Source organism: Cyrtonyx montezumae, unplaced genomic scaffold, assembly GCF_038088225.1.
Source record: "Cyrtonyx montezumae isolate F1298 unplaced genomic scaffold, pur_monq_1.0 scaffold_8, whole genome shotgun sequence".
NCBI classification, from domain to species: domain Eukaryota; kingdom Metazoa; phylum Chordata; class Aves; order Galliformes; family Odontophoridae; genus Cyrtonyx; species Cyrtonyx montezumae.
The window spans coordinates 103352275-103367559 of NW_027072089.1; the positions used below are offsets into that span (position 1 = coordinate 103352275).

General features: G+C 46.7%; 2 protein-coding genes across 7 annotated transcripts in view; one reads left to right on the top strand and one right to left on the bottom strand.

Moving 5' to 3' along the window:
* Window positions 1-15179, top strand: part of MTURN (maturin, neural progenitor differentiation regulator homolog) — a 263443-nt gene extending 248264 nt beyond the window's left edge. The window contains exon 4 of the transcript XR_010623201.1: window positions 15167-15179. The gene's annotated coding sequence lies outside the window, so the exon portion shown is untranslated. The remainder of the gene's footprint in view (window positions 1-15166) is intronic.
* The window catches only part of POMGNT2 (protein O-linked mannose N-acetylglucosaminyltransferase 2 (beta 1,4-)), a 66068-nt gene that overhangs the window by 30125 nt on the left and 20658 nt on the right, over window positions 1-15285 (bottom strand). Inside the window, exon 1 of one of the 6 annotated variants that reach the window (XM_065753202.1) lies at window positions 62-107. The exons of 3 other annotated variants lie outside the window; for them this stretch is intronic. The gene's annotated coding sequence lies outside the window, so the exon portion shown is untranslated. Of the gene's footprint in view, window positions 1-61; window positions 108-5414; window positions 6448-14191; window positions 14322-15285 lie in introns of those variants that run through there. 2 more of the 6 variants (XR_010623197.1, XR_010623198.1) reach the window with 2 other exon arrangements.

The window sequence follows — 15285 nt, forward strand, 5'->3', positions numbered from 1 at the left end:
GACCCGCGGCTCCCCGCACCATAGCGCCCCCCTGCGGCCGGGCCGCGCCGCGCCCGCTCACCTGCCGCTCTCGGCACCAACGGCTGCACCCGACCGGCCCCGCCGCGCCGCCCCTACCGCCTCCTCCGGCGGCGGCGGGGGGGGTGGGGGAGGCGGGAGAGAAGGCGGGCAGCCCCTCGCCCGCCGTGAGCACTGAGCGGGGCGACGGCGCATGCGCGGCGCGGTGAAAGGCTCGCTGGGAACTGTAGTTCGCGGAGCCGCAGGTGCGGTGGCAGCCGCAGGCCTGGGCTGAGATTGCTGATCCAGCATGGCACCGGGCACCTCCGTGGCCCTACTCTCCGCAGCAGGACTGCTCAAGGAACTGATCAACTTTCAGGACTCTTGCTTTGCCTCAGGCTGGAGACAGCATCAACAGGAAATCAGAGCAGTATATAAATGCACCACTCAGGAAACCAAGCAGGTGCCTCTGTAGATGCTTACATCACTAGCTTTCAAACGCCTTGCACTCTTGTGGAAAGCAGTAAGTGCTCTCCGCTTTCTTCCTGAGGCATGATTCATTATCTGGACAGGGCTGACCTGTGCAGAGAATGGGGTTTGGTGGCTGGGTGTGGTAGGACAGCCCTTGGTGGAAAGATGTATCAGCAGCTGGAAGAGTTAGATAGATGCCAGATGGGCGAGTGGAAGGGAAGGCTGCCTTTAGGTTTTTTATAGAGCTATTGTGTGTTGATTTTTCAAAAAGAACCTAGCCAGGCTGCAAGGACAAAACACCGCTGTGATCTGACAGAGCAGGCAGCCCTTGAGTCCAGGCTGCTTGCTTCCCCACGTGTCTGAAGGACAGAGAAGCTTAATGAGCTGTGAGTGACACCTTTCTCTCTGGAAACGTTCACGTATGTCCAGTTGGCCCTATGGGGTGCCCTGGTGTGTGTTTCTGTGCAGCGTTGCCTCAGCTCTTTGATCTATCTATTTACGTACTCTCCTGCCTCTGCTCCCTGTTAATTTTCACCATTTCATGTTTGCTGCACCAATATGCATTTGGTGTGCATTTGAGCTGTTAACATTTATATGCCAGGAGAGACAGAACCATTCATACACGTTGTTGCCAGAAACTTGCTGGGATTGAGCCACCTGGATTTTTTAAACATGAACTTTGTAAATGATTAGCTGGGTGGGCGTGCATGAAACCAAGGGTTGCAGCAGCTTGTGTGCGGTGTAGTCACAGCTCAATAGCACCTGTGGGGCGGCCAGTCTGTATGTAAAACTCAATTTTGGATTAACATCAGTGATTCAAGTTTTGTAAAAGGTAATTTGCAACATCCATGGACTGTGCTGCTGCCTGATCATACTGCCAGAGAGCTCTGCTTCAGCCAAAAACGTCAGTGAAACCATTTGAGACTAAAGGCTTTGCACATTAGCTCGGCATATTCAAAATGCAGATGGAAGAAAGAGCAGAACTAAGGATTTTGAAAGTGCTACATGCCTCAAACTTCTCTTAGAGATTCGTGTAATTTGTTGAAGGAATTATGTATATTAATGTCATTATGATGCAGGTATATGAATGTGTCTGGATGGGATAGACACTTTGTTCCCTCCAAAGAGCCAAATTCATTAAAATGTCTCTTATTTGACAAATCCAAGCAGCCACCCCACTCTCTGATGTGCCTGACAGCCAGTAATAGTTGTAGCATGATGAGTACTTAGCTCCAATATCAGTTTTTCACATGCTGATACCTAGTACGTGCAAGAGTGAAAAAAATGAAATCAAGAGTCTGCTGTGGCTGCTGAGCAGCACTGCCCTGAGGTGAGCGGTGTGTGTGCTGGGGTGCCTCATAAAGGCAACTGGGATGATGCAAGCCAAGGAGTAGGGACTTGCTGGTGTTGCCAAGGAAGTTTAAGGCTTTGCTTCTTGTGTTGCAGGTAAAATGAAGTAAAAAGAGTACATGTGCTGTTAAAGCACATATGGTAACTATAGAGAGACTGGAAAAACTTCTAAGAGTGTCAGTTTAGGCAGTCCACTAATTTAGTTAGAGAGGTCAATCCAAAGAGAACAAACTAGAGAGAACAGTCTTGTTTTCTGCCCCAGCAGTCCGATCTCACTGACGAGAGAACAGCATGAGGCTTGTGTGCTGGAGAGACAGCAGAGCTGGAGGGAGAACAGCTCTTTTCCAGCTCACCATGGAGCGGTAACAGCTCCTGATTAGTTTTGAAGCAGTCTTCTTAGGGGGATAGAGAACTGTTAAATAAGCAAATACTTCCTTTGTTTACCTTGTCATTTAGAAGGACTTGAGAAATAAGGAATTCTCTCTGTTAAGAGAACTGTAAATAGATTTGTGTGTGGACTGGCAAATAGGTCTTTCTCTTACATAAAGAAGATGACTTGTGCTGACCCAATACCATGTCTAATCTCCATGTCACGAAGAAGGAATAGGTAGTTACTAGTGACAATGAATAAAGAAGACAGGGAAATGGAGAAATTCAGTGACAGTCGTCATCGATAGATGTGCCAAAAGCTTGTGAAAGCTCCCTTTGTATGATAAAGTGAGTGTCACATGAAATATTAGCAACTATCCAGAATTGGGAAAGTGTGAAAATCGTGTAGCTGTATAAATTATCTGAGACACTTATGCCAATTATAGACTTGCTGTGAGGAACAGAGACATTGGTAATCATGACAGCGACTGTGTTTGAGTGTCATGTGAATATTCTCAGGCAATTATTCAAATCAATCATTTCTTGTCTGGGTAGGAAGGATTCATCACTCTTAGTACCTCACATCACTCAGCAACTGAATGGATGATGCTTCACTATTTCTGGTGCTCTGTAATCTGCCTGCTGTAAATAACAACACCGGGATACAGCTAACTGCTGAGGTGGAGAGCTGCAGTAGAAATGGGAGGAGGTGGGGCTTGAATCCCATGCAAATGCTCTGCAGATGCAGAGCTGCTAGCTTCTTCTGCACCAAGTGTTGCCCAGCCTAGGGGCAGTGGCAGGAGAAATGCTGTCTGCTGGGAGGGCACAGGGGGAACACTGCTTTTGCCACATGGGATGGATGGGACACCTCCAACCTCAGTGCCAGTCTTTTTGGCTGTTTACTCTGGAGCTGCCTGTAGCCCCCTCCCCACGGACTGCCTCTTATATGTGTGCTGCCTGCAGGTTTGCAGTGAGGGCAGCCCCTGCAGAAAGGTGCAGGGATCACCCACTGGGCTGTGCACTCCCAAGGGTTACTCCTGAATAGGAGACACTACAACAGATGTGCGATGCTCATGTGTATGCAACAAACTGTTGCAAGCCAACATCTGACTGCTACGGGGTGGACCTTTGGTCTGAGCTGATGCAAGAGCAACCTTCTTATGCATGTTTCAGGAAGTATAATTTAACAGTTCATGCTGCAGGCATTTTTTTTGTCCATTTTATCCATTCCTCCTCCCACTTCCTATAAGCTGCTCATCCATACAAACTGATTCCTTTCTATACTCAAAAGAGGATGAATAAAGGCTACAACTGTGTCTTCACCAAACCATAAGCACCCGATTTTGCAAATTAAATGAAATACCATTTCCATGGCATGTAAACAGTATTTACATGGCTAAAAGTGCCAAGGTGGCATGTCAGCTGGGCTTCAGTACCATGGGGCTACCCACTGCTGCTAGAAAAACAAAACTAACAACTGTATTGAGTGGTAAATTGAAATATCATTTGTCCTTTAATAAAATAACAAAACAATTTCTTCACTAAGGAGTAGTTTCCTTTATTTCTCTATGCATTTGTAAAGCAGTTAACTCTTCAAGCTACTGCTAACAAATAGTGATGCAACGTCCTCTACTTTCAAAAGTTCCATCTCTTGTGCCTGAGAATTTCTTTCCCTTAACCCTGAGCTCTTCAGGGATAGGATTTCTAACAGTTCTTTCTGCCAACTTGTGGTTAGTAGAATATTTGCCTGACTTATTTTTATTTTTATTTTTTTTGTGCCTGTGTTATGGCTCCTAAGTTTCCATCTGTACCTCTCAGGGAAATATTTGTTGCTTGAGGCTAGAATGTGTTTTAGGATGCCTAATTTGAACAGGTGGCCATGTCGCTGTGTTTGAAACTAGCTCGTATGCTGGAGTTTAAGCTGCTGACATCTGAAATCCACTGAGCTGAGCAGTCCTTTGGCAACTGTCTTCAACCATCTCCTTCATGTCACCTGTCTGAAGTTGGTGACTGTTGACATTGGTGCCGAGCCAGCTCACAGGAGAGAAGTTCCTTTTTTCCTTATAAGAATGTTTCTGTTGCAGGTCTCTGGAATGCCCTCTGCAGTTCTAATTAGCTATGGTGTCCTTCATTCATTAACACTTTGAGGGCATGCGTCCTCTTTTTAGGAATGTATTTCAGGTGTAAGAAAAGCAGTTTTATATCTCACACCTCCATAGCAAAGGTTTGAGGTATGCGTATAGGTTACCATTCCTGCCAGCGTACAATCCATAGCCTAAATTTTATTACTTTCCTTTAATGAGCATAAGGCAAATTCTCTCTCTGCACTTTGTCTCCTCACTGGGGACCAGGCTGTGAGGGAGTGGTGGAGCTGGCTGTTCTGCCTGTCCAAGTGATGCTGATCCAGAAGGCTGCCCATTTTGGGGGTATTTTTATCCATGTATTTGGGGCACAGCATTCATTTCCTCATGTTCATCTCATGAGAAGGCAGGGCAGCTTTGATACAGCAGCATTCTCCTGACAAAGCATAATCCTCCCCTCCCTTACTTTGTGCTGGTGGAAAAATCATCTCCAGATGAAGCAGCCATAGCCTCCAGGGAAGGAGAGCTGCCTTCCTCCTTCTCCCTCATTTACAGATGCCACATCCCATCTCATTTATGTTATTAAAGTGATTTCCGTGGGGTCACCTTCTGCTTCACGCCTGAAATGATCTAGAAAATTAAGCTCTTCCTGCTGTGGCATTTGGATTTCAATTGTGGATTCCAAACCTGCCCTCTCTCCTTGATTCTTTGATTTTCTACAGCCAGCAGCGGCATCAGATGTTGATAAAAACAGCTCACAGACACATCAGCTCATGTGATGTTCCATTGAGTGAGGTGGATGATAACAAACATGCAGCACTTCGGGCCCCCACTGGGCCTCTCTCCATTTTCTTCACAGAGAACCTAACCAACCTGCTGTGTGGAGCAGAAAAAGGTTACATCAAATGAACATCTGCACATTGGTGCAGTGATGAGCTTAGGCAGTTGCACCCAGTGGTGAAACAGCTTTAATCCTTTTTCCACATGCAGAAATTATGTATCTTGTAAAGGGATGCTGTCATTAAAGTCAGACCTGACAGCTGGTGTGACATCTCGTAGGTTTCATCCAAACCAGTTCTGCACAGGTGAGCTTGGCAGAAAGCATGTGGATCGTTGGACTCGATGATCCTTATGGGTCTCTTCCAACTGATGTGCTTTGTGGGCATGAATGCTGCCAGGAATGAGTAGTTCTTGGTGTGGGACATATATGATGCAGTAAACATGCAAACTGATTCATGGAAGTGGATTCCTTCCCTTGAGCTTGATTCTTTGCAGCTGTTGGTTTACCATTGGATTTCTTTATTAGCAGCCTGAAAGAAGCCACTGCCATGCAGAGAGCTGGCACAGCCAGGGGTTACATTCACCAGCAACATAGCACTTTAAGTGTTCAAAAGCTTCAAGTCCTCACAGCCTGACAAAATTAACCTTTGTAGCATCAGTACTGGGCTTTCTTGTGTCTCTTTCCATGTCAGATGGTGCTGGCTCCTTTCTTGGAAAGAGCACCAGGTGAGGAGGCCTGAGGGGCTTTTCCTGGTGCTGCTCCCTCAATGAGGCTGGTGCTCCCAACTCATTCCAGTCTGAGGGATGGCACAGTCCCTTGCCCTCTTTCCCCATGTGGTGCAGATCTGACTGCACGACAGGGGCTTTTCTCCTGTTTCCTTCTTGGAGTGAATGCTCCACAGGGAAGGCAACACAACAGAAATAATTCCAGCTCTTGCGTAGTGGCTCCTGGCTAAATACACAGCTGTTTACAGACACATGGGACCATCTGTTCAGTCTGCCTTGCAGCATGTCCTTCTGCCCAAAGCAACCCCAGAGTATGGACGGGGAGTGAGATGCTCTAGGCAGAGACTCCAGAAAGATGAAAAGTATTGGATTAGCATTTTTGTCCCATGTCTTTAATAGAAATCTTTACTAAGAAAAGCCAAGGCATTAAAAATCTCATTTTGGGCCAAAGATGAATTCCAGCTTTGAGTTTAAATTCACCCTTCCTGACAACCAGAGCATGAAAAGAGCCCATGCTAGTCCCATTTTCAGGATGTTAGTGTCACTTAGATCCCCCTGCGTGTGAATGAGCTGTACCCAGAGCCCAAGCACAAGCCCTTGGTGGAGTGTTGGTGAAGGTCATGTCTGAAGATGTCTTAATTAGTTCCAAAGTCAAAGATCTACAAAAGAAAATCTGCCCAGAGGAGAGAGACTGAGTGCTGATAAATTTGAAAATTCAAAGGTGCCTGGATTTCATCTCTTCTGAAAATCTGAGTGTTTTAAATGTAAAATTGCAACCACTCTTCTGGGTGTAAACCTTGAGATGTGTTCCTACCTTGCAGAAGACTATATTGCTCTTCTTCTATGATGCATAATGATATTCAGCATAGAAAAGAAGCTGCACACAAAACTCATCTGAGCTATAAACATCCTAACTCTGCTGAAAGGAGCATTATTAACACTTTTATGCCACAGATCATGTCTTCAAATAGCGAGTGCATCTAACAAGATGGTTATGGTGCCATTCTCTCAGCTGTGGCTGTCACGCCTTGGCCATAAATTCCTATTAGGTTTACCCAGAGGAGCGGGCTTCGTGCTCTGGTAGGCACTCAACATGTTCATGGGCACAGGTTTTCCTAGAGTAGCACAAGAAATCCCAGACAGCTCTCCGAGAGCAGGCAGCCACAGGCAGTGATGCCCCCTGCTGATACTCCAACAATTCGAGGGAAAAGCCGTATCTCAATTAGGAAAGGCAACGGAGCTTGATAGAAGGACCAAAACCCATGTAAGGAGTGCAGGCACTGAGCTGTGCAATTAAATGCCTGGGTAGCACTGAGAAAAGGAGCTGCTCAGAAACATTCAGGCTTTGGGAAATGGATGGTTATGAAACTTCGTTTTTCAGAGTGAAAAGCCCAGTGGGGGAGTTAAGCTTTCAGCACCCGTTTCAGTTACCACAAAGCAGTGTGGGTTGTCCCCTGTGGGACAAGGGCATCCTGTGCATGGCTAAGCAGGGCTTGCTTGTGGAGAATTCTAGCAGTGTGCCATAGCTAAAGGGTAATCACTTATGGGAGGACAACGTCTGCTTTGCTAATTTGGGCTCATGTGATGTTCAAGTGCTGGGGCCAGCCCAGCAGTTACGATGGTTTCCAGCCAGATGCTGCCAGAACATTCACTGCCTACAAATCCCTAATTGTAACAGGTTTGCTGTCACTCAGAGCAGCCGTGGAAGCTGGACTTGTTCTGTGTTACGATCCATTATCACCTGAATAGCATGCGTTTCTGGTGCTGCCAAGGAAAAGCGTTTTACCTTTCATACCCCATATAGGAATTAAACACCTGTGTTTTGAAAAGGAAAAGAATGCTCCCATTTCTGAGCAGAAGGAGCTGCCATTAATTCCCTCTTCTCCCCAGGATCAGCTCCATCTCCCCTGCTGCACCTCCCTGCAGCCTGCTCATGACACACTGCATCCACATGCATCAGTGGGGCTGTCCAGGAGCCACAGCACTGCGAGGAGGAATTTGTCTGAGCACATCATATTCTGTCCCACATTGCATACATTTTGGAGGAGGGAGAAAGAGCCCCCACTGCCACAGAAGCAGCATTGTTCTGTTGTGTCCCTGGTGCCTGAAGTAAGGATGGTGGTGGAAGCCTCAGGGCCAGAGACAGGACACAGCTCTGGTCCTACCTTTAGGTCAGTTGTTTGTTCTTATACACCCCACAAACATCTTCCCACAGGCCTGAAAAGTGAGGTTGGGTTCTCCTTCCTCCATCCTAAAACACATCTTTGTCTCAGCATGCCCTTGGGAAAGCATTCAGACAAGTGAAATCCCGTTTCCTTACTGTGCAAAAAACACCATGATGTTAAAACCCTTGGCTGTTTCTTATGCTTTTATCACTAGGATTTATGTCAGCAAATAATGTGAAAAATATACTCAAGTGGTAGTTGTGCAGCCATCATTTCTGCTCCAATCAGACCGCATGTGTTTGGATCTGACACCTTGTACACAAGGGAAATTGGCTTTTGATGGAAATATTGCTAATATGCTCTGCTAGCATGCTGTGATTAGCATGGAGGGTTTGCTGTGATGGAACACCATGTGCTAGAACTCCATCCTGTGTTAAAGCTCCCTCCTGGTACACGTACACACAGTTACACGCCTAGCACATCTCTGTTCGCTGAATGCAGGAGAGGAGGTGACACCAGTAAAGCAAAGCAGAAGTTTTGGACACAGAATGAGGATTGCAAAATGAGTGCCTCCTTCAATAACATGATGTATATTCCTCCCCACACACTGTATGGTGTGTGTATATTAAAACATCTCCTCAAATCTGTCTATTTTTCTATTTTTGAAGTTGTTCAGACTTCCAGGTGTTCTTTCTTTCATTGTGCAGCTCGCGCTCTGGGCAGCATGGGGCAGGGCTGATCCCAGATCCCAGGTTTGTGCATCTGTAGCCATGGTAACTTTGTGTCTGCAGCTCCCCTGAGCTCCTGCAGCCCAAGATGGACAAGGGAAGCACTCGTGCCCAGCAAGCTCCCCTGTCTGACACAGATGTCACGTACAGGATCTCTTAGGATACATCTTTTAATTACTATGTTCTCTTAATTACTCCTTTTGATTTCCCCGGTGAGTTGCCTTTCTGTAGTTCTGTGACTCACCATGAAGCCAAGTTAAACCTTTAGTCAGCAGTGGGAAATATCTGTCCAAGACCTATGTACCTTCCCAAGGACAGCTGAGCTGAGGGGGTGGTCAAGGCAGGGGATTTTTAGGGAGAAGGAAGAATGGAGGCTAGGTGTGGGCCATGTGTTCATGCCCCTCTCCAGCCCCCTTTTGCCCTCTCAGCACCTTCCTGGCTGTCACTGGGGTGCAGAGGGGACTCATCTGTCTATGGAACAGAGTGATGGAGAGAAGGTCTCAGATGCGAAGAGGGGAGCTGTGAGTGTGTGTGTATGACTCACAAAGACAGAAATCTGTACAACTGCAGTCTGTGGCCCCACCAGAGTAATGAATTAACCTGATCCCATCTCTGTGATGGCACTGTGCTGGGACCATGTTGGGTGTCTTGGATTGTTTGCTCCTTACTGCGTGTCCAGAGATGGGCAACAAAGCTGTGAGGGGTCTGGAGCACAGGTGTGATGGGGGAGTGTCTGAGAGAGCTGGGATTGTACAGTCTGGAGAAGAGGAGGCTCAGGGGAGACCTGATCGCTCTCTACAGCTAAAGGAGGCTGTGGCAAGGTGGGGGTCGGCCTCTTCTCCCTGCTAACAGCAACAGAATGAGAGGTCTCAAGTTGAGCCAAGGGATGTTCAGGTTGGATATGAGGAAGAATTTCTTCTCTGAAAGAGAGGTGAGGCAGTGGCACAGGCTGCACAGGGAGGTGGTGCAGTCAGTCCCTGGAGGTGTTCAAGCACCGTGTGCATGTGGCACTGAGGGACGTGGTCAGTGGGCATGGTGGGGTGGGTGGGCAGTTGGATGAGGTGATATTAGAAGTTTTTTCCAGCCTTAATGATTATATGATTTGGCAGCCATGCTGCTAAGAGCTGTATTTTCTCTCATCCTGCATGGCAGCTTAATGAGAATTTAAAGGAGTGCCACACATTCTCCCACTTAAACTGCAATAAACACAGGCAGTAACAGCATTATTTCTCTTTCTATACCTGGGTAGCAATATGTCTTCTTTTCATTAGGCCTTTCTTTAGTTCACTGTCACTGTAAATATCTGGGCAGAAGCTGAGCACATAGAGTGTGCTATGGAAAGCAAGGAGATGGCTTCCCTGGCCTTACTGGCAATTCAAATGTGGTGGGGAGTGTTGGTAGGTAAGAGCAGTGCCCGCAGAAAAAAGGTGCAGAGCTTGTGGACTGAGGAAAAGTAATTCAAGATCAGTACTACTGCATTTCTGGCAGAGGGCAGCATTGAGTTTTTTATCGTACCCAAAAAAGCGTATCTATGCTTCGCTCTCAGGTGATCACAGAGTGTAGAATGAATATGAAGGGAAAACAAGGTCTTCGGTCACGACAGAAACAACGATGTCACTGCTGTCTGCTTCCAGGGATGCAACCCAAAATAGGGTTGCCATGATATCTGGAGAAGGGAGGGCAGTAATATCCCAAGCACCCATCAACTGGCATCCTTTAGCTGTAAGGATGGACTTTCTGCAAAAACTTGGCAGGCTGTAGCTGTTCTGCAATTGGCCGTGCGGAGCTAATAGCACTCATAGCAGCCTACGCACTGAGGGGCATGCTCAGGAAGAAGTGAGAGGCAGAGGTGCACGAAGAGACCCAGGAACAGCCCTGGACCTCATGGATCTGGCAGCTTTTTGCCTATAAACATGAGCAGTGTGCTTTTTGCCAGTGGCATTTCAGGGAATGGAAGTCTCTGGAGTTATTGCTCTGTTGCGCTCAGGTTTTGGAAGAGCCCAGGGAGGAAAACCACATGGAGTTAAAGCAGAAAGTCTGGGGGGGACAATCTGGTGGATTATAGGACAGACATGGTCTCTTTTTCTCCATTAGAAACAGGTCTCTTTTTTCCTCTCCCTAGGCTTTGGCTACACCTTCATTTCTAAGAGAGACGACTCAGTTACCATATACAACTGCTGAGTTGTATACAACATGAATTTGAATGGATGTTTAGGAAATTGCCTACATAAGAGGCATTTTTCAGTGAAAGTGGGTGATTCCCCAAAATGATGCGTGTACATATGTGATCTGCTGTGTGTGGCACCTCCCTGTAGGCACTTTCATTAGAACTTTGAAAGAAGTGCTCCGTATTCCATTTGTGGCCCGTCTCATTGATATTCATTCATTCTCTAGTGGGCTTAGTACCGCTGTCTGCACGGGAAGAAAAAAAAGTCATCGTACCAGACAGTGAAATAGTAGGAGGAGGTGATTCTCTTTAAACTTGTACTAAGAGTGAAGGTAAGGGTTTCTTTGTCCTGAGCCTGTGTATGGGGAGGCTTTGGTACAGCAGCTGCCAGAGCAGGTTTCAGAAAGAAGCTGACTGGGAACATTCAAATGCTCTGACATGCATCCACAGCTCTTGGTATTGCCTTAACTGCAGGAGCCCATGGGGACAAGGCAAGAGGGTTTGGAACATCAACCAGATCAAACAAACAGCCTTCAGAGGAGACATCACCCTGCACTGATCTCTGTCATTTCTGAGAGTCCCTGTAAGCAGTTTTATTTGTCTAAAACGTGGCTGACTCTACCCAAATATTGACATGCCTCCGGAGTGGCTTTAAAAATATTTAGAGGCCTTTGGTCATGCGGAGCGGAGGTTTTCAAAGGAGCACGAGTCTTGCAAGATGATACTAGCACCTGTGTCACACGGCTGCTTTTGGAAATGCTCCCCACAGTGGTGTGTGTGGATGTTATCCAGCTGTCCTTGCAGACAGGCATTGTGCAGGCCCTCCAGGGCAAAGGATATTTGGACAAGGAAAGGGAAATGAGGATATTCCTGCCTCACCCAGTCCCTCATTGCTTTAGGAAGGATGCAAGCACATTTAAAGTTTCACCTAAAAGCTAAGTGAGGCAACACAAATTATGCACGCTTTATGGGTCCAGCGTTGAGCCTGTGATTGCTCTGCTTCATTTACTCCTTGCCTTTCCTCTGTCCACCTATCAGTGCACATCTGGCTCCAGGGGTTGGAGGTGGCTGAAGGCAACATGAGCCACACCGGTCTCTTATGTGCCTGAGTTGCTCTAGCTCAATGAACCAGTCACCCTCTGGTTGACTTCTGACAGCTTAAATTTGAAGTACTCGCATTTCCCCAAGAAGGAGAGGAGGTAGGCCACTGTTATCCTTCAGGCACCGTGCGTGGATTGAAAGATCAGAGTCACAAATAGCTCAGCCAAGCAGAGAGCAATGTCGACGGCACTAATGTGCTGCTGTGTATCAGCTTCATGAGTACTGAGCTTTGGTGAGGCCAAGGCAAGCAAATCTGTTTATCTTCTGTGCTAATCCAGAATAATGTATGGTCATAAATCTTATGCTTAGAATGGGAAGAATCCCTTTAAAGGTAACAACTGCTTGCAGTTTTGTTGCCAACACCCTTTAGTGACCTGCCGCATTCCAGTAGATATTTTTAATGCAGCAAATAGCAACGACCTCATTTCTTAGGGTAAAACACAAATTTCAAACAGCATCAAGCATGCTGCCTTTTGGGATGCTGTGTAGAATAAGCATCTTGTAAGCACAAAAATGAAACAGAGGATGCATTCTTATTGCATATCTTGTATCTCACCTCAACACAATCATTGCATTTATTGAGTGCTGATAACATACTGGGTGGCTGTAGAAGCAACCAAAGCAAATCAGGCCACAGCATAGCTGTGATACCAGAGGAATGGAAGACAGGGCTTCCTAGGGAAAGCATCTGTCCCCTCTAGTATTAGTGACAACCTTTTTAATTACTGAGATGCTGGAGCTGGCAGAGGCTGCAGAGCGGATTGGCTTGGTAGTCATTTAGAAGAGGCCCAGCTGCTGGTGAGGATTCCCGTGTAATCATTTTTCAACCGGATAGAGGGAGAAATAAACTCTTCCTGTATTTATTATTATTACAGCTTGTCAATTATGAAGATTTATTCATTCTTGCTGAGCTGCCTTGAACCACAGCTTTATCACTTAACTATTGCTGCTATGACACTGTTATATATGTGAAAATATAAATGGAAGGCATGCTTTTTGAACCTATAAGCAATTTATCTTCCTAAGTTTTGACAGCTCTCCCCATGTACACATAACATGCTGACCACAGCATTACAAAGTCCTTTCCTCAGGTTTGACTCAGCAGAACATCTTAGCACGCACATCATAGCACGTTTAAGAGCGTTTAAAGTGCAGTGAGACCTATCTTTAGCATTTTCCAGAGCATTAAAGCCTACTGCATTAAACAAACTTGTCCATCAGGCTCACGTGCTAATGGGCACACATTTTAACTCTTTGAAATAGGATTTTCAGAATTTGTAAGTCCCATCTTGCTGTGCCACATCCTGCATTAAAGGCAGGTTGACCAAGCTGTATAGGAAACATGGGGAAGCAGCTGCCTTGCCATTCAGGAAAACTCTCCGAATCACGTTCATACATGTGGTATAGTTTAGCACACGGATATTGTTGTCTGGTCTAAGAGGAGGTATCTTGTGATACCATTTTCCTCAGGATTGTGGATGTTTCTGCAAGGCATTCTAGGTCCTGCTGCTGGTAGAGACAGAAATTCCTCTTTTTATTTCCCTCCCCTCCCCTAAGTCACCACCTCACCAGGCAATTAGCTTTATTTCTACAAATGTTCCTCCCCCTTTATGGATTTTACTTCCCCAATGTATTTTTTAAAGGGACATACGAAATGATAAGAATTATTACTGCTGTAATCCCAACTGAGCTTTTTGCCAGTTTTGTGCCTGCAGCTCTGCTGTATCTACTTGAGGAACGTGGGATGTGGCTCTGAGGAGGCAGCCAGCCCCAGGCCAGGCTCACACCGGGCGTTTCAAAGAGAAACACATTTGCCCAAATATTTGCAGCAGGACATTGTTCTGTGGAGGATCTTGCTGTCCAGCTGGGCCTGCACACTGTGTTTATTATGGGTGCACTGAATGGAAAATATTAGCCTGTAGACGACAAGGGAGGTGTGCAGGGCTCAGTGATGGGTGGGTTCAAGCACCAGCCTCCTGCTCTAAAAACTGCAGTGTTGTGTAATGAGCATCCCACTGCTTGTTGGCAGGCAGACTCACGAGGAGCGTAGGGCTCGTCTCGCCTGGTGGTATATGCAGAGCTGCAGCCTGCAGTGTACCTGGTGTGACAACTCAAGGAGATGCACTCAAGGGAAAATCACAGCATGTGGTGTTCACCTTGGTTCAGTTCTGTAGTGCTTTTTGTATGTGTTCCCCTCCCCACAGTGGATGTTAAGATACAGCCAAACCTTGCTCGCTCTGCCCTCCCCGTGCCATCTGTTTGCGATCCAAGGAGCTGGCAGCCCCACAGGCAATGCTCCCACCACCTGCTCCCGCTGAGCCTTCCTCCCTTGGCAGCTCTCGCCCTCACTGTTCCACCAGTGCATGCAGGATTCATTAGGAACTGGCTGCAGAGATAGATTGTGGCCTCAGACCTGAGCCAGGGCATGGCAAGCAGGTGTAGGCCACCCCACTGCAGCAGCGGGGCTGTCTGCTCATCCCTTCCTCAGCTCCTGTCCTGCGGTCAGCCAGGCCGCATTTCCTGAGGCTGGGACCAGCTTCAAAGTTTTCAAAGACTTCAGACAAGGGAGAAAACATTTTGTAAAAAGTATCTCTAGAATCTCTTCAAAAAACCATAAACAATCACTGTTAAACATGCAGATGGGAAACTTGGCCTTCCTCCCATCACTGACAAACACCAGGCCTGGCCAGGGCTCTGCAACCCATCACTAAGCCAGACTTCTTCAGCAAGGAGGCTACATTTTTAGACACTCAAAACACTATTAAGGACCAAGGATAAGTTTGCTAAAGCTGTGGATGTGACCGACCACCTCATGTCCTTCTCCGTGCCCCTGACGGGGACGCGGTGGATGGTGGCAGGGCTGGCTCTGGGATGACCGCTTCTTTCCGCTGGCTGTGCCACGCAGCTGCCTTTGTCACTTTGTCCTTCTTGTGGATTGGAAAACACGGCTGTGCTTCTGTTGCCAAGCCCAGCAAGAATGTTTAAACTAAGCAGCGGATGTGATATTTAGTTGAAATAAAGTAAAAAACAACAACACTCTTTTGTTTTATAAACCTGAAGATTTGGCTTGGGTTTTCAGACCGTGCTCCTTCAACACAAAGCAAATACAGCAGAAACATGACAACTGGATATATTAGCAGCCTGAACACTGCATTCAGTTTAAAGCTATGTGTTATTGCAAGTCTGAAATATTATTTCTGCTGCATATACAAAGTCTCGATCTTTTAACAGATTTATTCCTTTTTCCCTTCACACCTCCCTTTCCTGCACACTCGGTGCTTTGCCTCCTGCAACCCTTGCCCTGGTAAATCCTCAAGATTTACACAAATAATAATTTATCAGGCACTGGG